The sequence below is a fragment of the Alexandromys fortis genome, unplaced genomic scaffold, assembly GCF_014885135.2.
Source record: "Alexandromys fortis isolate MF-2015 unplaced genomic scaffold, M_Fortis_MF-2015_v1.1 scaffold_3, whole genome shotgun sequence".
In the NCBI taxonomy this organism is placed as follows: Eukaryota; Metazoa; Chordata; class Mammalia; order Rodentia; family Cricetidae; genus Alexandromys; species Alexandromys fortis.
In genome coordinates, this window is record NW_026067909.1 from 25,522,694 (window position 1) to 25,545,880 (window position 23,187).

The following is a 23,187-nucleotide window of genomic DNA, read 5'->3' on the forward strand; positions in this document are numbered from 1 at the left end:
ATTTTCTTGTTTAGCATTGACTAATAGCCCAGCAGAAATTATACTCACTACAAGGTTGTGTGACTTCCCTGCCTTATCATTATGAACAATGCTGAGATTGACACAGGAGAGTAGAAATCTCAGGGCAAAGCATCCATTCTCTGGGGTATTTATCCAGTGTCTTCGCTACTTAACCACTTTGATTGCAATTTCTTCTAAAAAAAAAAAGTTTTATTCTGAGGAACTCCCATGCTATATTCCATTGTAGATCTGCCAATAATATTTATTTTTTAATGTCACATCATTGAGATGGTATACTGTGAAAATCTATACCGCTCTTGTTTGGCATACAGATTCAGTAATCACAAATGTCCCATTTAGGGACTGGAGAGAAATCTCTGTATGAAGACTATCTGCTGCTCTTCTCAAGGTCCTGAACTTGGTCCTCAGTAACCACATCTGGCAACTCACAACTCCAGCTCCAGGGAACTTTGTTACATACAAGCACAAATCAAACATACAAACATACACCTATTAAAAAACAACACAACTCTTTTAAAGAATTACCCAGCTTGCTCCATTTGTTCCCTCATTCGTTTTTGGTTTAGGTTTTGCTTGTTTTTAGATTTAATATCCTCAAGCAGATCACGGTTGTGATTTCTGCCAGTGTGCATATCTGAGAGGTGCTGGGAAGTGAATTTATGCCCTCAGCGCCTGGTGCTCTGCAATGCTCTTGGTCTCTGCTGTTTTCCTCACTGATCCCAGAATGCCCTCAGAGGCTCACTGTCTAGTATACTTTGATGACTACCTGTTTTCAAAAAAAAGACATTTGAGAACCCGAGATGCCCTTTCTTGAGCTGGTCAAAAAAGCACAGTTGTTGAGGTCTTAGAGGGGAAATTCTTTAATCTTCATGGTAACTCTTTCATACCCTTCCTTACATGCTTTGTACCGACAGAGAGGTGCACCAAGGCCGTGATGGCCAACATGGTCGCCACATGGCTGCCAGCTTAAGGCTGCTTCTATCTCCTGGCCCAGAGTAGGGTCAGTCTGCACGCCTGGAGACAGATGGGTTAGGGAAGGTGAGGTGGAGCACAGTGGTAATTGGTGGACTGTTGTTGCCTTGACAACTCTGGTGGGAAGGGAGGAGGCACTAGGAAGCCCACATGAGTCCTAGGCTATATGCTGATCTTCCCGAGGTCAAGAATCCTTCACTGATGGCAAGATACCTGAGTCCACTATGGAGGTCCTTTTGCAGCTGAGTCAGCCTTGCTGGGCTTCTCATCTTCTTCTGCCACACCCAGAGAACCAAAGGTTTAACTACTTTGGAAATGACATGAGGCATGAAACTATGAAGAACTTGACAAATCCCTGCTCTGGGCATTTATTTACCTTCATACTACACCTGCAGCATGCTTTCTCTGCTCCATACCCCCTACCCTGACATACACACATGCTCTGATATAGATGTCTCACACAGCTTACCTTTGTATCATATTTAAATATGTCATATTTAATATTGAAACCAAAGTGCCTCTCATGTAGGACACTATTACCCACTGTGTCATGTTATAAATCTTGTAGTTTCTATTGTAACTTTTAAATTGGTCTTTGTAAACTATTTTGCATATAGTTCAGTCAAACTGAAGATGAAGATTCAAAACAGAGATGGAATTGGAGCAGTGGGGTGTGTGTGTCTGTGTGTGTATATGGGTGTGTGTATGCTCACGTGTGTGCTTGCATGCAGTAGTGTAAAGATAAGGGACTACATTTTTTGTTTTCTGTTGTTGTTGTTGTTGTTTCTGATGCCCAAGTTCAATACAGAAGTGACATCATTGCAGCTGTTCCTCCTAACCAGATGTGATGGTGGCCCTCTGAGCAGTGACATAGCTCTTCAAATCAGTGATCCAAGTTTGGATCAAATTTTTCCATGACAGCTCCAGGCTGCCATGGGTGAAATGAGACTTGTCACTTTCAGACACAAGAACAAGCAATGATTTCCACACTGATATTGTCAGGGCCAGATTGAACTTTTGAACTGAAGAACGAAACACACACACGCACACTCTTACACACAATTAAATCTGTCAGTGATTGTTGGCCACTCAACTCGTGTGATGGCTTTGCGGTTAGTTATTTGGTGAGTTGAAGATGAGTTGGGAGGTACTTGCTGCCTTCCTAGCTGCCTCTTCTTGCACAGGGGCAGGAGGGGGCATATTATTAGCAGATCCAGAAATGCTGATTAAGCTTTTGTGAAATTACGAAAAGAGGAGGTCGCTCTAGTTTTATGGGATGCACCCTTTGTTGTTTAGCAAACAATAGTGAGAACCAAATGTGCCAAGGCTGGTCTGGCTTCTAGAGATACAGCACTGAGAAATTCCCTATCCTGGGGAATTTTACATTCTGATGCACTCTGGGAAAAGGCAGAAACAAACAGTGAGAAAGCGTAGTAATGAGAAGGAAATCGATCATATTTGTCAGAGCTCTGGAGTGAAATAAGCAGAGGATGGACAGGCCAAAATTAGAGTTATGCTCATGTGATGGCCACTGAGACCCTGTTAGCATGGTGACATTGGGAGGGATGAAGGCTCCAGCCATGCACTTCAGTAGGAGAGTGTGCCAGAAACAGCACCCCAGTGTGAAAAGGCATCGTCTGCGTGGTGTGATGAATTCTTTACTTTTCTTAGTGATGAGAAAAGCTACCTAACAAAAGCAACTTAAGGAAGGTTTGCATGGCTCATGGTTCAAGTACAGACCCTCACGGCAGGGCAGGCATGGTGGTCTGAGCGGGAGGCAGCTGATCTTAGTCTACTTACAGTCGGGAAGCAGAAGGGGGTGAATGCTGTGCTTTGCTTGAGCTTTCAGTTTTCTTCAGTCCAAGACCCCAGGTCACGGAGCAGCGTCACCCACGTTTTGTGTGTGAGTCTTCTCACCTCAGTTACCCTTACCTAGAAACTCTCCCTCCCTCACAGGCAAGCTCATGTCTCCTCATGTCTCTAGGTCCTAGCCATCTGATAGTATTATCGCTCACAGGATCTGAGTGTGTCCTCTGAGAAAGGTGATGGTCTTAGAAAAGATGGAGATGCTCTAGATGCGGGAGGTCAGCAAGAGGGTGGTGAATGTGAGTCCTTCTACAGCAGTAGCTGGGCGGGGGTGGGGGAACAGGGTAAACATCAGACAGCGTCCTCGGGGTCTTTGCTGTGCCTTGCCAACCTTAGTGGCTTGCCGTGGGCTGTCCTAGCACATACATTGACTTTTTGCCTTACATGTGTTTAGAACGAATAGCAAGGCCTGACCTGGAGCAGCAGAGGATTTGGGTGATGAAGTCAGGCAACATTTTCCCTATGCTCTCTGGTTAGCCTTAGTTTAGTCTAAAGCAAAGTCAACTCTCTAGTATCTTTTTTTCCCATTTTTTTTTGACCTGACATAATTGGGCTATAATTTGTTCCAATGAAGGCATGGCACCCAGTTTTAAACAAGATATGCTGCCTCTCGGCTTTGAGTTAAGGCCTTTCCACCTTTTGTTCACCTCCCCAGCATGTAAACTGCTCTTCAGAAAGTAAAAAGCGCTGGAGGGAGTTGCCCAGCAGCAACCTCCCTGCATATGCATACATGTTCACAAGCATTCACACACTTGCATACATGAACACATATATGTGTTCATTCCCACCCCCCAGTTGAATAGGTAATTCTTCCAAATGAGAAAACGAAGTATCTGGCTGCATAAACTGTTCTCAATGTTTTAACCTCCTTAGCAGTCAATCAGATGCAGGCAGGTTAGACATTGATATGTAGACATGTATCCCCAAACTAACAACTTGTATACTCCCATGTAATCTCAAATTTTTTATATGAATGATTTTAGTATAACTGGAGAATTGCATCCGCTTAAAAACTAAATATGGGGTTTGGAGAGAGGGCTCAGTAGTGAAGAGACATTCCTGCACTTCTAGAGGATCTGTGTTCTGTTGCCAGCACTTATAATGGTCAGTTCACAGCATCCTATAACTTCAGCTCCGAGGGATTTGTCGCCCTTCCTTGCCCTCCACTGACACTACAATTATGTGGCAAACACACACACACACACACACACACACACACAAATAGAATGAAATTAAATGAATCTACAAAGAGCAGGCAGCATTGTACTTCTGAGGTGGAACTACACTAGATTTGCACAATATGCACAAACCCACAGATACACCTCAATACCGTTCTTTGTGTTGACAATAATATTCATACTTTATGATGTATTCATGACCTTCCAAAGTAAAATTTTTTCAAAATAATTACAAATTGATAGAATACTTATGAGAAACATTATATGAAGTCTATGTGCATTTTTCCAAATGTACCAACTTCACCTACTTTGTTGTTTGCCTTCCTGGAGCCTTCCCCTCACCCTCCCCCCCCCCCTTGTTTTCTTATTCCTCCTTCTCTCTCTTTCTCTCTTTTTCTCTCTCTCCACATAACCAATACTTTAATATATATTTAATAGCACACACACATGTGTCCTTTGAACATGCTTAATATTTTACAGTTTCTGTCCTGTAGTTTTCTATTTCATGGAATTGATTTCCTTTATCACCAAGTACCACATCAAACCAAATAAACACCAATCAGTGGTTTCAACAAAGCCATTTAGAGTGCATTAGCCCCTCCAGGCTTGGGCCCAGACTTCCTTGCTGCTCCTTCAGTGTGAGTCTTCTTGGGTCTAAATACACCTTCCTGTTATCTGTCGTTGGTAGCACAGATGTTCCTAGTGAGTTTGGACATGTGTGCCTCATTTGACATCTAAGAAACTCAGTTTCCCATGGGATCTGTACCGAAAAGTACCAGAGTCACAGCCGAGTGGGGCAGAGAGAGCAGACGGAGTGTTCACAGAGGCAGAGGGAGCAGTCGGTGGAGTGTTCAGAGGCAGTCTGGCCCACGGCTGGGAGTGTGGATGGCAAAGTATAACGAGTATGATTATTATGATTCTCTATCCATCTCTCCCACACAAAGAGGAACACTCGCTCTCCTATAACCTAAACTGAGCCAGAAGCAAGGACACAGCATGTGGAGCAGCTGCCCGGAGGACAGCACAGCAGATGCAGGGCCAGGGAGAGCTGTGCAGTGCTCTCTGTGGAGATCGCCCCTGGCCCCCAGGGAAAGGGGTGTACCTGGATGAAGTACTGATGAGCTGTGACCCTGGTAGAGGTGGGGACGAGGAAATGACTGCTGTTCTCAAGAGTCCTGCTGAGGACCAGGGAAAAGAATCCGTTCCTAATAAAACCTTACTTCATCCTTTGTCCTAACGTTTAAATGGACAAATTAAGAGAAGTGATCATTATCTTTGCAGATGCAATTTCCCCTTGTTTACACAGGGATTCATTTTTTAATTGAAATGGATTATTATTACTATTATGATTTCTTACTGCAGAGGAATATGGGCATAAAAAGTATTGAAAATATTGAGAAGACTCTATATTTTAACAACTCAAAGAAGTGTACAGGCAACACCAGGATGGCAGCTGGGCCTGTGCCATGCATGTGCGCGACGGGACACTTTGCCAATGTGCTCAGGCCTCCCTAACTGCTTGTATCACCGTTCTCATTGACTATAGCGTGAAGATTTTCCTCTACGGTCAAACATTCCTCAAAATGATACTTTATGACTGATGAGTTTTACATTGTTTAACATGCAGCAGTTCATTTGTTTCTTTGTCTGGCAAATTTAGAATTTTTGTAGATCTTTTTATAGTATACCACAAATTAAAATAATTGAAACACATGTAATTATAGTTAGCTTTTAAACATATTTTTATAATGGTCTTGAGAGAGGAGAGAGAGAGAGAGAGAGAAAGAGGAAGAAAGAGAGGGAAGGAGGGAGGGAAGGGAGGGAGGAGGGAGGGAGGAAGGAGAGAGAGGAGAGAGAACATTATTATTTGATAGCCCAGGCTGGCCTCAAGTTCACAGCCCTCCTACCTGGAAGCCTCTGCTGTGGTATGAATATACAGGCATATCACCAAGGCCAACCTTTATTTGTTTGTGATAATTTTTGTAACAGAAACTACAAGAGTTAAGCAGAAATATACTAGAGGGTGATCATCTTCATATTCAAGTGATTCTACACATATTTAAACATCTGTTAAGAGGACAGAGTTAGTCTAGAGTAGTATCATTTAGTAGATATTGCTCCTTTATTATTCTTTTATGGTTTTTGGTATGACTGGGGACTCACGGCCTTGCATAGCCTAGGTAAGGGCTCAGTCCTTGTGCCAGCTCCCCAACTCCAGTGTATTTTGTTTTCCTTGACAATTTTTCCCCTTATGTCTGTGAACAGACACCTGCAGAAACCTTCACATCCCTGCCTATAAGCTATAAGCCCTCAAATGGCCATCTCCTAGTCCTACTGTAGCTTCTGCAAGTGCGAAGGCTCACATCTTTACTGATTTTCTCCACATTCCAGTTGGGACCACAAAGCCTCCCTATGTCACCTCCCACCAGCAGGAAATGCTGTGTCCTTCTGTCTCCACTGAGGACAAAGGCAGAGATCCTTGAACTCAGTTAATGCCCTGATGTTATTACAGCCAGTGCCTCTGTGGGCTTTGTCCCTAGTGATTTCTTTGTAGCTTCATGAAGAACACACCTGCACATTGTGTGTGGTTTTTCACAGACAGGGAGTATCCACTGGTAATTTGATCTTAGGTAATGGAATGCAGGACTCCGTGTGTACCTGAACTAGGCAGACTGAAACAAGTAGACCGGCAGCTGAACACTGTAAACAAGTGGCCAAATATTCCTGAATCAGTCACAGAGCTGAAGGAGATCATGAACCCACCGAGCACTTGCGAACGCCTGCATTTCATCCCTTGCACACCGGGATTGTCTAGAAAAGGGCACAGAAGCCTGGAGACAGCTAACTCCGGTTTCTTTTCTCATCCTGAAAAGCTTCCAAATGACTGTTTCCCATTTATCTGCTCACTCCTTTTTCTCCATGTCTTTGCTAACAAGGGCAGCGACCTATGAATATTCAAAGATGATCCAGGGTTCATCTATTCTTAGCATCCTTAGTTTAAGATAAAGATATTAACTGTAATCCCAGCTCCTTGGCCTACCTGACCTACAGAACATGGTAAGTGCCAGCCTGGACACTGACACAGTGAGACTCTGTCCCCAAATAGGAAAAGAAGAAAGGACTGAGATATAGCTCAATGATAGGCCAGTATTTAATTTAACCAAATATACAAATCCTTTTAGATCTTGCCCTGCCAGATATCAATTCAAATTAATTTCCCCTCATTAACTATATTAATTGCTTGGCAGCACTAAGCTCATTGATAACTTGACAGTCCTGTGGTTTGATATTGCTTTCTTCCACTCAGTGACTGGGGGATAAGCAAGGGCCTAGAGGAAAGTGAGGTGCCTGGCAGGGTCAAGCAGGCAGTCCTCAGTGCCTGTGGGATAATGGGATAATGCCCCCTTCTGCTCCAGGAGCATCAGAATCTTCCTTGCTCATCCCTTAGGGCCCACCACCACTGTGCTCTTTCTTCTTCTACAGGGTCTCATGCAGTCAGACTGGCCTCAGACGCCTTATGTTGCTATGTATGACCTTAGATTTCTGACCTCCCTGCCTATCTCTCTGTAGTGCTGGTATTGGATTCTCCACCATACCTGGTTTATGTGTTTTTGGGATCAAATCCAGGACTGGCTGCATGCTAAGCCAACACTATTAGCTCAGGGGCATCCCCGGCCTCCATACCCCTTGGCTTTGCCATTCTGGAGGTTCACACTGATGTGAACTCAGTTTTGTTTAGCAGGCTTGCTTTCCACTTAGTTTCCCTTACAATGGAGACTCCTCCCTGGCTTTTAAGTCATCTTCTAAAACACTGATAACCCACAAGCTAGATCCCCCACACTTTGGCTCTTTTGCCCTTAACACTTGAAACCACAGTCCCCACTCTGTAGAACCTGTTAGCATCCATTTGTGTTGAGTCTATGCCCTGGTTCTTCTAATCCGTATTTTTGTTCAACTTCACCAAACATTTTATCCTTAGTAGTTTATGGTATTTGTTACATTTATATTTTATTTCTAGAATTTGTATCAGGAGTACTTACAAATTTTATTTGCAGTATTTTATTGCCCTATCATTCCAAACAAGCTTTCTGACTATTCTTAAATTTATATGTAGACACTGAACACGTTCCTTTTGTATTCAGCTTCTGGCTATCCCACACCAAAAGTTCACTCCCTTCCATGGTGTCAGCCTCCCCACCTTGTTATGTGACCAGATTTTCTTCTGTTGTAGTGAATTCATATCTTTTGGGACCCTGTGTGGTGATGCTCTGAGGCCATGGCATGATCTGCCATCCTCTATAGGGTCATTGTGTTTGTCTGCCCAGTAGTCTTGGGTGTCTACTCAGGAATCTGCTCTGAAAATGTGCTACCATCCTCGCTCAAGGTTCTGTTCTTAGATTCAGTTCTGAAGTTGTTGGGAGCAGGCTGAAGCTCATTTTGTTTATTCGGTAGCTTTCAGAGTCTAAGAAGAAAATAGGGTTTGAATCTCCCTCTCCAGTCCTTCTCACAGAGATCTGATTCTTGACCACATTTCTTGTCCCTCTCTTACTGTATGTAGATACCATCCAGGTCTAGAATCTAATGTCTTTCAACGCATTGTGTTACCTCTGTCATGTGGACTGCCTACTCTTATAAGCAGAGTAACTCAATCATTTATTGTAGGGCAATATGAGTAATCTTGGGTTCCGCACTCTGGGCAGCACCATGCATTATCTACCTTCTGTGTCTTGAATGTATCCAGTTGTGGGAAGGCAAGGTGTCACCTATCAGGTCCTCAGTGAATTCCTGGCTCTGTCTTGGGTGCCTTGTCCTTGTAGTCCTGTGCCCTCTGTTGTTAAAACCTTTAGAGAGGAGTCTCAGCTTCTTCTAACAGTATCAGAAGCTAGGTACCAGGGCACTATTGTAACTGCCGCACATGTGCACTGACAAAAGATCAGCCTCATGAAAAGATTTCCATACACTTTGCAGTGTGACTTCAACTGCCATGATGGGGTGGTCAAGAGGATCATAGGAAGAAATTCACTAGAAAGGAGATCTGGTCCATCCTGAATTTGGGGGAAGAGCAGCCACTTTGCCCCATGAAAATGCCACCCACCTTTATAAATTTTTATTAAAAGCTTCTTGGAAATTCACAATGTAGACCCCACTGAACAAATGGACACCTTTTGGGGTACACGTTTGCACAGCCTACTCTAAGCTCTCTCTGGAGTGTTTGTTTTTTGCGTTGTTTGACTTTTCTGCTGTAGTTAACTAGCCTCAACTGAGTTAATCTATACATTTGATTTAGGTATGAAACCTCAGTGAAGCTAGTTCCCAGAGTATAGGAATGGGTTAGAAGGAGAATATTGGTGCAGGTATAACCTCAGAAGTGTGGCATCACCCAGGTGGGATCTTGAGAATCAGGGTGTGGCAATGGGGAGTGTAGTCCCTATTTAGGAGTTTTCAGGGTAACCTGATGCTAATGTGAACTTCCTGTCTTCAGCTTTACTGGCAAAACTTATGCTTGGGATTCTTGTGACAGCAGAAATTTGAGGAATATTGTGATAACCTCTTGAGAGATAAGAACATTTCATGTTATCGTGAAAGGATTTTCTGTTTCACACACTGCATATTTTTTTGTGTTGAAATAAATAAGTTTACTCAAGACACGGATTCAGTCTTTACTACAAGCACCTGGATATCCTGTCAGCTAAAACAAAACCACTTAATGCAATCAGAAGTACAAGGATTTAGACGAAGCAGAATTTTCCTTTGCTGGGTTTCAGTCTAACTCAATGTAGTTGTTGCTGTTGCTGATGACTGAAAGGCCAGGCTGGGAACTCCAGTTCAAGAGCGACTCCCTGGGTTTCTATGCATATTCTGTATGCACAAGCGGGATCTGGTGGAAATCCACAAATTACAGGCAAGAAGCCAAAAAGTAAGGCCATTGGCTGGATGAAGTGATTTGTGTTAGCTGTTACCTTCACAGATAGCTAGGGGGCTGCTCTGCTGCTCTGGTCGCCAGATCCCTTAGGCGTCTCAGAGACTTTTTAGTTTCAGTCTCAGAAGCTCCTGTACAGACCCAAGAGAACAAACGGAAAACTGGGCGCTGACAATATAGAAAAACTAAACATGGGATCCAAAAGAGTGCAGGAGTTTTAGAAACTTTCACGTGCTTGGTTATGTTTATCTGATAAAGCCAAGGATAAATCTGGTAGGCAGAGGCCCCCACTAAGCGTGTATATTCACTTTATGTGTGGAATAATTTTCAAATCAAGAATTGAGATTCAGAGTAATTAAGAGATTTTTAAGATTTAATCGGATTGTGCAAGATATTCCTAGCTGGCTGCAGAGAGCTGTTTTCTGTATCTCACGCCTTAGTTAACACTCTGTGTCATTATTTGTGATTTAAAGCCAGTTAGACAGGTTAGCACATAGCAAGATTTATCAACCATTTTTCCAGCAAAGGAAAGGGTGAGACATTCCAAGGCCTCAGCTGGGACCTTCTACAATAAGACCAGGAACCACAGGTTCAGCGTGCAGGGTAGATACGGCCCAGGCTCACCTTTCAGAGAGGCAGCAGCGCCGTAGAGACAGCTGCTTTCACTGGAACAATCATCTGCACCTTCACAGTTTCTATTCCTGAAATGTAACGAGCGGTCCTGATACTTTAAACAATCATGAGTAAATTCACCCAAGTTATTTTTCCCCTCCGTGGCTGCAATTTTCACAGCATGGTGTTATAAAATGTGTCGCTGGTTCCACACCAGGCATGGGATGGATGCTTAAGAAATAGAATATGATGATGCTAAGACAGTGAGCATGGTGGCTGAAGGGAAGGGCTTACGTTGCATGTGACATTTTCATTTTATGTTGAGGGCAACAGCCTAGTTTCAGATATGTTTGCAATATTTTTAAATGTTATGTTTGAAAAATATACACCATTAATATTTATTTTAAAGTGAAGACAGATCTGCTCACCTTTTCTGAATGAAAGTGGCTACAGGACTAGTTGACTGAATAGGGAGTCTAATCCCTGTATCCTCTCCCTGCTGGCACAATCATTGGCTGTGTGGCAACTCGTGGCATGCCTGCCTGGCTTCTGGAAGGGTGAATTCACTTATGATTTACCTGTGTCAGGTTTCATTTGCATCATTCTAGAGGGAGCAGCCTTTGTTTGGAGTCCTCCCTACTCATTAGGTAGCCTGTCAGTCTGAAGCAAAATGTGGTGTCCCCAAAATGCCCTGTGCTCAGAGTCCTCCTGGGTACCCAGAAGCGGCCTTCAGGCTGCTCCCTGAACTCATGGCTACAGATATCTTTTCAATTTGCCTAACTAGGGTTGTATTTTGCTAGCTGAAAGTCATCTAGGTTGTGTTTTGTTTGATATGAGAAAGAAAAAGTGTTCACTATGTATTGTGTTAAGAACATGGGTCATAGTGGCAAGTCTGTAGGATTTGCTGAAGGAGGTAGAGGCAAGAGGATCACAAGTTCGAGGCCAGTCTGGACTATGCATTTTTGAAGGAAAAAAAATAAATGTGTCCTAAATTTCTTCACTAAAAAGAAAGTCAGTTGAATAATATAAAAAGAAGTCATCATCAGCTTGAAAGTAATTTGTTGATGATTAGTGCAGGATGGCAAATGACTTTACTGTAAATGCTGGTTTACAGGCTCCTTGCCTGTTACATGTTAGACCCCTTCACCAGGACATGGGAACAAAGGGAGACAAACAGAAAACGAAGAAGGGGAAGAGGAACAAGGCCTAGTAATGATGTCTGCACTGCCATCTTTTGACCAAACCATTCCCAGGTGTAAACATCATGGATGAATGAACTTGAGAGGGTTTCAGACACTTAGTTTATTAGTTTTTATAACCAGAGAAATTATTTGAGGACAATATACATTTCCATTAAGAGGTAAACTCTGAATTATTGTTCCATGCATTAAACAAAAGTCAGAAGCACCACTGGCCTAATCAGCACTCAAACGTAACCCATGATCTAAAATCGGTGATTTTTCCATTCCTTGTGAGGTGTCCTGGGAGCTTTCATGTTTCTCTCAAGAGAAACACATCTATAATTCCTATAAAATGGAAATACCCCGGGGAAGTCTATAGCATTGGCTCAATATCTCACTGGAGATGAGCTGAGAGGGCAGCGTGGAACACATGGGAGAAGAGAACCAGCATCAGTGAGAGTCAGGAATGATCCAGCATTGTTGACTGAAGCTCTGCCCTTCCAGCAACAAAAGCCATAGCAGTCTGCAAGGAAGAAATAGGGTCAGAAAGTGTGGCTTTAGCAAACATTGCTTTTATAACTTTGAATTTTAAAAATTAGACTGATTTTTTCCCCTCTGTTGAGAACATAAAGACATTATACAAACAGTTCTCTCTCCATAACAATGACATCAACAGTAGCAAAGCTTGGATAGAGAAATAAGTATTTTACAAATGATGGACACCGGGAGGTGGTGGGGCAAATTCCTTCACAGCTATAATAGAATCGATGTTGTGTGTGTCTAACCTGGGGTCCCCAGATGGCGTTTGGTACTGCAAGGAGAGATGGCAGGGCTCTCTGGTGGGTTCATGTATAGGTCTGTGTGTTGGTGAATCTTGATTGTGAGCTTGATGGACTTTAAATCACCATGGAAACAAATTTCCAGGCATGCGTACAATACACTAAAGAGGGAAGGCCCACCGTAAATATGGACTGCACCATTCCTTCGGCTGTGGTCTGGACTGAAAACAACAGGGAGAGGGAGTGGAACACAGCGTTCATCCGTCTCTCCCTCCTTCCTGTGTTTGCACTGTGGCTCTGCTTCCTAAGACGGGTGCAGTGTGGCCAGCACCTTCCTGCTTTGTCTGCCAGACCCACCTACCACACTAGTCTGTGTTCCTGAACCACCAGTCAGAAAAAACCCTCTCTTCCTAAACTTGCTCGCGTCAGGGCACCAGTGAACCCGAATTAGACTTACGTAATGCCTCAACCCACCTCAGCGTAAATCATGAGGACACATTACTTAATCTAATGCCACACACTATTCTTTGCTAGAAGAGTTAAATCTCCCCTTTCAACCTGTGGGCTCTGCTCTTCTGTGTCTTGACTGGAAGTGAGCTTGCTGACCTCACCACGTGTTCCTCCTGGGACTGAGACATGACTGACTCTTATTCCTGCACCTCTGTGGCATCTTTACATCATCTCAGGCTCTTTGCAACTCTTTATATTCTGAAACGTCCGTCCTTTGCTTTGGGCTTCCAGAATTACAATGCGTACCTCTCTGCTCTTCCTTCCTAGCCACTTTACTGTTATAGCCCCAACTCCACATACTGCTCCTGCTTCAGCTTGGACTGAGTTTGGAAGAATTCATTATCGGCTCAGACAATTGTACGTGTCAGTTGACAATTGTGATGTCAATTGTACGTCTGTCACTGCAAAGATTTTGGGGGTAGACCGGAAATGAGACAGAACACCTGCTAGCCCTGTGATTGTGTTTCAGTGCGAATGAACACACGCCCTTACTTTTGCTATGTTAAGTGCACGTTTCTGCTGAAGCCCCAGTAATACTGTTTACCCAGTGAAAACCTCACCAGCTCCCTCTTATTGAGGCTGACAGCGATCAAGCTTCCCGCTTTTAGCCACGATGCCAATGGTTCTCTCAGAAAACACTGACACCCATCTCTTGCTATGCCACCCAGCCTTAACCTAATGTCATTCTCCTGGATATATAGCATCCACTGTGTCTTGAGGTATTTTTTAATGTTCTCCATCAGGTCTGGTTCAGCTCTGTGAAAGCTAGAGTCTGTCAGGTATTTACATTTTCTGCATGGGCCTTTGGTTCCTTGTTAGCTGCTTGGATGGTGAACCAATTAGACAGATCGGCCACAATTAGCTTGCTAGCCCTTTTGTAAAATGTGAATTTCATATTGACATTGGGTAGCCTAACATAAAAGTCATCTGAATTGTTAGTTTGCTACCAACAAAAAGGCATAATCTGTCAAAAATGCTATTATCCCTCCTTAGTGCTTAAATATAATGACTATAGGACATAAACACAAACACTGTAAAAATGAGATTTCACACCTCCTCGCTTAGAGGCAGGAAAGCGTGCCTTCCTGTGTAGCTACCTGGGTTTGAGTTATAAGACACTAAACTCTGTGCTTTGGGGAGCGAAAACTCCAGGAACTGTTCTCTCAGTTGTGCTTATGCTGTGCAGTCTTTTCTTTGTTTCTTAATGTAAAGTCTGTGTTGCTTTTAGAAAAGATTATTTTTCCTGCATGTCTTTCTATGTTGATCTGGTGATCTGTCCCACCCCCTAATCTTTTATAGAGTACACAAGCATACTAATATCCCTAGATGGAATGCCCCCAAGGTCAAGTATTGCAGATGTGGGCTTGAGGTTATTGCTTAGTGGTTACTTAGTCCCCACTGTCCCCAGGAGAAAAGGAACAGGGGTGGATGCTCACAGTGACAGCTTCTGTTAAACAGCAGTATGTGGAGCATTGCTAGGGGGTCTCACAATCTCCACAGCAGTGTTGCCTACTGATACTGCAGGTGGGAAGATGGGGGCCTTCAAGCGCCATTGTATCCCTCCAGGGTCCTGTGGCAACAGGTAGATTCATGGTGGAGTCCAAATCTACCTCATGCTACACCCGGAGAGCAACCCCATACATTTCCAGGCTTCATCTACCCCTGTTTTTATCAAAAAGTGCATAGTATGATGTGTTTTATTTTCAAACAGGTTTTTATCATGCTGGTAATTAGAGTCTTTGACACTGGGGATCCTGTCTGAAGTGTAATGAGCATCTTCTCTAACGGGGGTGAAGGGTGGGAGGGGGTGCTCATCCTGTTAGTGTGTCCTCCACAGATGTGTTTCCGTGGAAGATCTCTTTGGAGGGAAAATAGGTTAATCCAGAAAGAAAGAGGGGCTTTGAAATCCAAGCCCCTGTGTCCTTAATGAAATGAGCAGGATGTGTTGATGCATTTCTGTTTTCTCATTTATTAAGTGGGAAAAATGACTCAGACACAGAAACCTGTGTGGACTGGACGCATGTGCATGTGCTGGTCATCTGTGGGTCACACGCAAGGCTCTCACCATTGCATTTAATGCAATGTCTCATGGTTTCTACGCAAAACTTCACACAGGTTTTGAAACAGATAAATGAGAGTATTAAATCATTTTCCTAAATTTACCAATGCAGATCTTGCTGATTAGGAACACAGCAAAGAAAATATAATATATTCATTTAGAACCAAGTGAATAAATGCCACAGCAGGACCATATATGAAGATCATCTTAGGTACTCTTCCAAAACCTACAGATTTTAATTTTTTTTTTAGCGAGTTAGGGTTATAGTTTCAGAACTAGAAGTGAGATTTTGTGAGGAAATAAGAATGAATTAGTCATTTCCTCTCCATGACCCCAGCACTGTGCATGTGCTGTAACCCTGTGTCTGTGTCACCATCACTGTGTCACCCAGCGTCACGCCACGCTGGTTCGCCAAGGTGGCTGGCAGTGTCCACAGGCAGCACTTCTGTCCACTCAGTCCCAGCATCTGCTTCCTTCACGTTCACGTAGTCAAGCATCATAGTGACGCAGAGTGAAGCTGCACATGGAAGATTTGAGAAATAGTTAGGTTTCAGAATAAGTAAATCAAATTAATTCATCAATATTCTAATTGCAGTGTCCAACTTCTATTACCAAGATTCTCAGTTAATTCATCCTGTTTAGAATGAATAACAAAGATCTGCTTTCATTTGAATTTGGGGCTCTGTTAAGCAAGCATTATAAATTATGAAATGAAAATGTATATAAAGAATCAATACCTTATGACATTTATCAATATTGATATTAACATATCAATATTTGTACACCCGAGTGCATTAATTTTGCCTCTCTGTATTTATATATATCTTAAGAAATGTTTTAATAGCTTGTTATTTTCATATTTATATGTAATGTATATAAAGTGATAGACTAGATAGATAGCAATGATCCTTTAATGTATTAATTGCCATATTCTTAAATAAATGATTACTTACATACTTACTGCTCTCAAAAATTACTATGTGTACTTCTGATATATATAATTAGTATTTTCTATTTTTTATTTCTTTTCTTTTATTTTTTTAAAAGAAAACAAACCATCTTTCTCACTTTACATATCAATCCCAGTTCCCACTATCCCCTTCCTTCCATTCCCTCCACATACTCCCCCAACCCCCATCTACTGCTCAGAGAGAGTAAGACACATTGCTTTGAGGAGGGTTCAGGGCCCTCCCTACTATATCTAGGCTGAGCAAGGTATCCATCCAAAGAGAATAGGTTAAAAAAAAAAAGCCAGTACAAGCAGTAGGGATAAATCCTGGTGTGGCTCCACAGTCTGCCCCAGCAATATTCAGAGGGACAAGTTTCATGCCATGCTGATTCCTTCCCTGTCCTGCTGGAGTTGGTGAGCTCCCATTAGTTCAGGCTGACTGTTTAGTGGGTGAACCCATCATGGTCTTGACCTCTTTGCTCATATTCTCACTCTTCCCACTCTTCAACTGGACTTTGGAGCTCAGCCCAGTGCTCTGCTGAGGGTCTCTGCCTCTGTTTCCATCAGTTGCTGGATTAAGGTTTAATGATGATATTTAAGATATTCATTAGTCTGACTACAAGACAAGGCCAGTTCTGACACCCTCTCCTACATTGCTTAGGATCTTAGTTGGGTTCATCTTTGTAAATTCCTGGGAATTTCTCTAGTGCCAGGTTTCTTGCTAGCCCCATAATGGCTCTCTTAATCAAGATATCTCTTTCCTTGCTCTCACCTTTGTCCTTCCTCTATCTCAACTATCTCGACTATCCCGTTCCCTACCCTTGTCCCCTCCTCTTCCCCTTTCATTCTTCCTTCTCCTCCCACCCCTTTACTCCCAATTTTGTCTGGCAATCTTGTCTATTTACCCTTTCCAGGTGATCTATGTATGTTTTTCTTGGGGTTCACCTTGTTACTTAGCTTCTCTAGGATAATGAACTATGGCTCAATATCCTTTACATTACAGCTAGCATCCACTTATGAGTGAGTACATACCATGTTCATCTTTCGGAGTCTGAGTTATCTCACTTAGGATTTTTTTCTAGTTCTATCCATTTGCATGCAAATTTCAAGATGTCTATATTCATGGGATCTGGCACTATCTTCTAGCTAACAAGGGCCCTGGGCACACATTGTACACTCACATACATGCAGACAAAATACTCATACATAAAATAAAAATAAATTTCTAAATTCTTAATAATTTTTTTAAAAATCAAAGAATTGATAAATGGAAGGTTTGAGATTCAGTCACAATGTATTTGATATGATGTATTATATATAATATTTTAAGGCACATATAGTTTATAATTGTTGGACTAAATATGTATTTGGGTAAATATATGTTTAATTGTTGTATATTTACATATATACTTGCAACGTATATCATATATGCACATGAGTTATAGGATATCTATTATGAAGTTAAATATTTGTCTTTAGATATCATGTATACAATGAAACATGTATGCATGTGTGCATGTACACATATATGAACACAAATACACACATAAATTCCCAAATCAATTATATATTGTGCTCAAGCCTTTTTCACTTATTTCTGCCCTGGCATCATCAATCCCATGCAAAGAAATCCAGATGGTTTCGTGTTATTTGTCATTGCCCTGAGAAGACTATATGGAACATTCTATAAGATCTACTTTGAGGAGACTATAGGGATCATCCTAAAAAATCCACTATAAGAAGATTGTAGAGATCATCCTATAGGGTCTGCTATGAGAAGACTATAGGGAGCATCCTATAGGGTCTACTATGCAATGACTATAGGGAGCATCCTATAGGGTCCACTATGAAATGACTATAGGGAAAATCCTTTAGGTTTGCTTTTTTTTTTTTTTGCATAGGCTCTGAGAAACTTCCACAAGGGGAAATCAGAGTTTCCAGTGTCCACAGAGACTGGAGTGAAAGTCCAGGCCATGACACTTAGCTGTATCTTTCCCCTGAACTCTCCTGGTGGATTTGACCTGCTCCCACAGGTCAGTGCAGGGCAAGGCTGTCTCCAGGTCCTGAAGTATGTACTTCAGAGAGGGGCCAGGGTCTGAGGAGGCTCGTGACAGGTCAGTCTCAAGGCTCTCTTGAGATGTTCCCTGGTGCTAATTCCATTAAGCTCACAGGGTTTTTCTATTTGTCTCTGCTTATTTTCTCAGCTCCTTCAAACAGTAAAAAAGCATCATGGTTTAATCTGAAGATACATAAGGAAAATATGTCCTCTTTGGGAATTCCTGCCAGGGTGATTTGGAAGCAGGAAGGGTAACAATTGCTAGGACAGTATTTATCAAGTAGGCTGCTCACCGCTGCCTCTGGCAGCCAAACAGAAAGGGGAGGCAATTATGCGAGAAGGAGCAAGAAGCCCAGTGCAGGCTGGAGAGTCTCTCTCTTTGTTGTGCCATCAGGACTCATTTGTTCTCTTTTGTGCTTCTCAGTAATAGAGTTAGGGAATCATATTAATATTTAAAATACAGCTCAAATTTATAAACCACTGTAAACTAGCAGATTTTTGAAGCACTTATCAGCAGAATTTCGGATAAGAGAACTTGGGAAGTTTTCAGATATAAAACTAATATAAAGGTATTTACTAGGAAAATGTGCTTAATAAACATTGCATCCAAATATTTGGTTAGAAGGAGCATATTTTTATAATTTAGGTGTTTGGAAAACTCAGCCCTTGGCTCTCATATGACAGACAGCAAGTTCACTATCTCTGACTGGAGATCCGCTAATAAGAAATGCTTAATGAAACCAGAAACACACTGGGTTTATGGCCATTTAATTCTGTATAAACTCCTTCATCAACCTGCACAGTACTAATAAATACTCCTCATCAAAGAACAACAGCTCTTTACTCATTTATATGGCGGTAACAAGCAATTGTTGAATGTGGATGGAAAAAACCAACTCCAGCCATAGGTGTCAGATACTCTACAAGGAACAAAGGAGAAGCCAGTGCCTTCTGAGGTGCTGTGGCTTCATCCCGTGCTGTTCTCTAATGAACGTCATTGGGCTACAATTGTACCATCATCAAAGCCATCACATGGGTTGGGTCAGGAGGAGCCAAGCGTCAGATCCCTTTGTTGAGATGAAACCCCACAAAGTTGTAAAGAAGGGGCAGGCCTTATTCATTAGTGTCGTCCCTGTTGGCTTCTGTATGCCTTAGGAATACATGTGCATGCTTATTGATTTCAAACTGAGAAGTCCGTGGTCTATGGTGCCCCCTGACACATAGCCAGGAACAGGCAATCACTCATCCAAAGGGCAGGGATGGAGTGGGGGCACAATGGCTAAGAAATCTGAACCAGAATATATTTTGTGTGACATTCTTGATTGTGTCACCTCCCTGAAGGTTTTAAATGATTAGTTTGTCCCAAAGTGGATCCAACAGAAATATATCTGAAGGCCATTAAAAAAAGGGTCAATGGTTAAAGCAGGCAATAATAATAAGCCACAAAGTTCACCATAAACAAACAGTGTGAAGATGTCTCCTAGTCTGGATTATTTAGTCCTATGATAAATGGAATTTGAACTTGGAAGGATGCCCCACGGGGAGACTTAGACCTTGCTTGTCACCCAGCTCTGGTCGTGGAGGGGAGGGTTGTGCTTTGTGATCATCTCCCTTGAACTGGGGGTTCTAAATGGAGGGAAATTGCAAGCACAGGGCCAGAAGGAATCCCAGGAGCATCCTTGTTTGGGAATGAGATGACGACACCATTCTCCTTTCCTTTTTCACCCTCAGTGCCATTTTATCACGTTTATAAAGTGTGTAAAAGAAAATTGTATAAAAGAAATGCAAATATTGAAAAACAAAAGCATTTTTTTCTTGAATAGCTCCATTTTAGTTTGCCAAGTGCTTTAACATTCAAAGCTTCCACCCCACCCCGCATCACTGCTGTGTGCTCAGTGGAATGTAGATTCAGAGTTGTCCTAGTTACCTTTGGTTTTAAGCTCTGCATCGCATCACCTAGAGTCGTCTAGAGTCGTTATTCTGTTGAGGGATTGTCTAGATCACATTGGCCTATGCGTGAGCGTGGGGTAATTGTTTTTATTGACAACTGACACAGGAGGACCCAGCCCACTCTTGTGGGTTGTAGAAAAAATCTAGCAAAGGATGATCTAGCAAGTAAGTTAGGAAGCAGCACCCACAGTGGCTTTCCTGTACTCCTTGGCAGAATGAATTCCTTGACTTTGGTAACACTACATTGTATAGCACTGAGCCCTGCCTCCAGATTCCTGTCCTGAGTTCCTAAGTTCCTGCCTTGACTTGCCTCAGTGATGGCCTGCCCCCTGGACGTTTGAGCCAAATAAATTCTTTCCTTCCCATTGCTTTTGGTCAATTCTGTTAGTTTGTGTCAGTCAAATGGGTTCTAATGCAAAAATCCTGTGGAGTAATTCTATGGAGGAAAGGCCAAGCTGTATGCAATTTTTACCTGGAGATTCTCACAGTTGTATCTGTTGACTTTTGAGTCATCCCTGTCATAATTATTATTCTTAATTATCTATTATTTTACTAGTATCAGCAGTGTCTGCACTAGCTTGTCTCCATCCTCTCTTGTCATCAAAACATCCTCAGTGGCTCCTTCCCTGGGTGCCTGTTCTAACTTGTTGGTTTGTTCCAGTTGAGTTGAATGCTGATCTTAACTGCCATTCACAAGAGCAGGGCACTTACTGTAGAGGTATCAGCTGCACACTACATGCCTCGCAGTGCTCTGTATCCAGCTAATGACTTTCTCTGCATTAACAAGCCGTGAAAAAAAAAAAACATTTAAAATGTATGCAGCAAGCTGGGAGATCAGTGAAGTGTTTGCCTTACAAGGAGAGTACCTAAGCCTGATCCCCAGAACCTACATTTAAAAAAAAAAATAGAGAGGATAGTGTTTGCTTGTAATCTCAGTGGCAGTAAGGACAGATTTATGAAACTAGCTCACTGGCCATTTAGAGAATCTACCCAGCAAATTCCAGGCTGAGAAGAGACTCGGTCTCTGAGAGAAAGAGTGATGTAGGCAGTACCACCTGAGGAGTCACGAAGGATAATAGCAAAGGTTACCACCTAATATCCACCCAAATGCTCACAAGGTGCCCCAGGCTCCTACACACACATATATACGCCTCCCCAAACACAAACTCACAAATACATAATCTCTACATCTTAAATTCCAAATCCAGTCAATGTTTGTACAAATGTTCTCATCTGTAACCAATCACTCACTTGCAAGTTTAACTACCTTTTTAAAAAATAATGCAGTAAATGTGTGTAATGAGTCCTTCTTTGGTATTTTCAGTTTTGAGTTTTAACTGTTTTGACTAGAATTTAACATATTTATTGACATCTGTGGGATGTCTCCCATGAGGCTTGGAAAGATACGGTCTAACATAATTAGACTTAATTAGTATTTGTGTGGTTAATTCTTCCCTTTTGAAACTCTGTCTCTGATGCTCTGGGGACTCCGCTTGAAGCAGGACTATCCCCACAGCTCCTTGTCACCGTTGTCACCTCTTTTCAGTTTTGAGAGGCATCACTCTCTTCTAAAGAGGAGAGAATGTGCGTGGCTCTTATTGTTGGCTTGGCCACACCCTGATTGTGCCCTACCTGTTTTGTCACCTTGTCATAACAAACATCTGCCTCCACTTCAGTTGCCTATAGTCTACCTCCCTATCTGTGCAATCATGTTTTTCCTGTATATACCCTGTACCTTCAGAGAAGCTTATAAGTCACTTTCTGTTCCTGTGATAAAAACGTGTAACCTAGAATGATCTAAGGAAGAAAGCCAGTTTGGGCTTATCGTTCCAGAGGGAAAGTCTATGATGATGGAGGTAGCTTGACAGCTTGCAGTCAGAGCAGGAGGCCGAGAGGTCACATCTTCACCCACACAAGGAAAGCAGAGAGAGTAAATTGGAAGTGAGGTGAGGCTCACACTCTCAAAGCCTGTCCCCATTGGTGTACTTCCTCCAACAAGGTGCCACCTTCTAAAGGTTCCAGAACCTCACCCAATCAGTGCCATCAATGGAGGACATCCCGTTTGAGTACCTGGGCCTAGGAGGGACATTCCTCATTTAAATCTGTTGGTGTTATGGTCCCAACAGATTAGAGAACTGCAGACAGAGAGGCAAGATCCTGACTGGGTGAGCTACTCCTGGCAAAACTTTGTGGTTTCCATTCCCAGTGAGGTTATGTCATCCTGGGATGAGCCAGAGCTACTCTGTATGAAGGACTGAGCTAGAGGCAAAATATGGTGGGAATCATATGGTCTCAAACTTTGAAATCACTGACTGTTGGATTAGATAGTCTCAGGGAGTAACTAGTGGGCCATTCATACTGGCTAATATGCAAAGGATACTCAGTAAAACCGTAGGCTGGAGGAAACCAGATGTTTCAGAATTATGGGCAATAACATATTTCCATCTAAACTACATTATACCTATGGATGTATACATATACATCTGTGTGTGTATGGATGAATATACATACATACACATACATGTGTGTGTATTATATCCATGGCTGTTTCTATCTGTATGCATGAATATATATACATATATATAATATATATAGCTACCATTATATCTACATATGCTATATCATATGTAGACAGTGTATATGTGTGTGTGTATGTATAAAATACATTCTACTAGTTTAAGACATTTTAAATACACAGTTCTTGGCATGAAATATGTTCACACTCTAAATCATCTGTAATCATCTGTAATCCATTTTTTTAATGTTTCTATCTTACTCATTCAAGCTTCCAAACCCTTAGCAACAACACCAGCCTCCTCCCTGCCCACAGCACCACACAGCTTCTGTTATTCTTGTGAATTGAACTTCTTTTCTTTGGCAAGTTCACTGTGTCCTTAGATGAAAGCTCAGCCTCTAGTGAGCAGAGTTCAGTGGGTTTTGCTAATTATTTTTCTTTATGGTTTAACTCTTTTTGCCCACCCATCTTTGTGTAGCAAGAGCATTGATCATTAAGGACCATTGGGGCACCATACTGTGGCACCATACTGTGGGCTCTTCTTGCTTAGGCAGCATAAACATGCGTTTCCATGGCTCTCCAGATCAGGAGTGTGGGAGTCAGCAGATGTGTTTTTCAC

The 23,187-nt window shown here is 42.3% G+C and overlaps 1 protein-coding gene across 1 annotated transcript in view; it reads left to right on the forward strand.

The window, feature by feature from the left end:
* The window catches only part of Csmd1 (CUB and Sushi multiple domains 1), a 1,119,426-nt gene that overhangs the window by 696,004 nt on the left and 400,235 nt on the right, over window positions 1–23,187 (forward strand). The gene's annotated exons all lie outside the window — the stretch shown is intronic.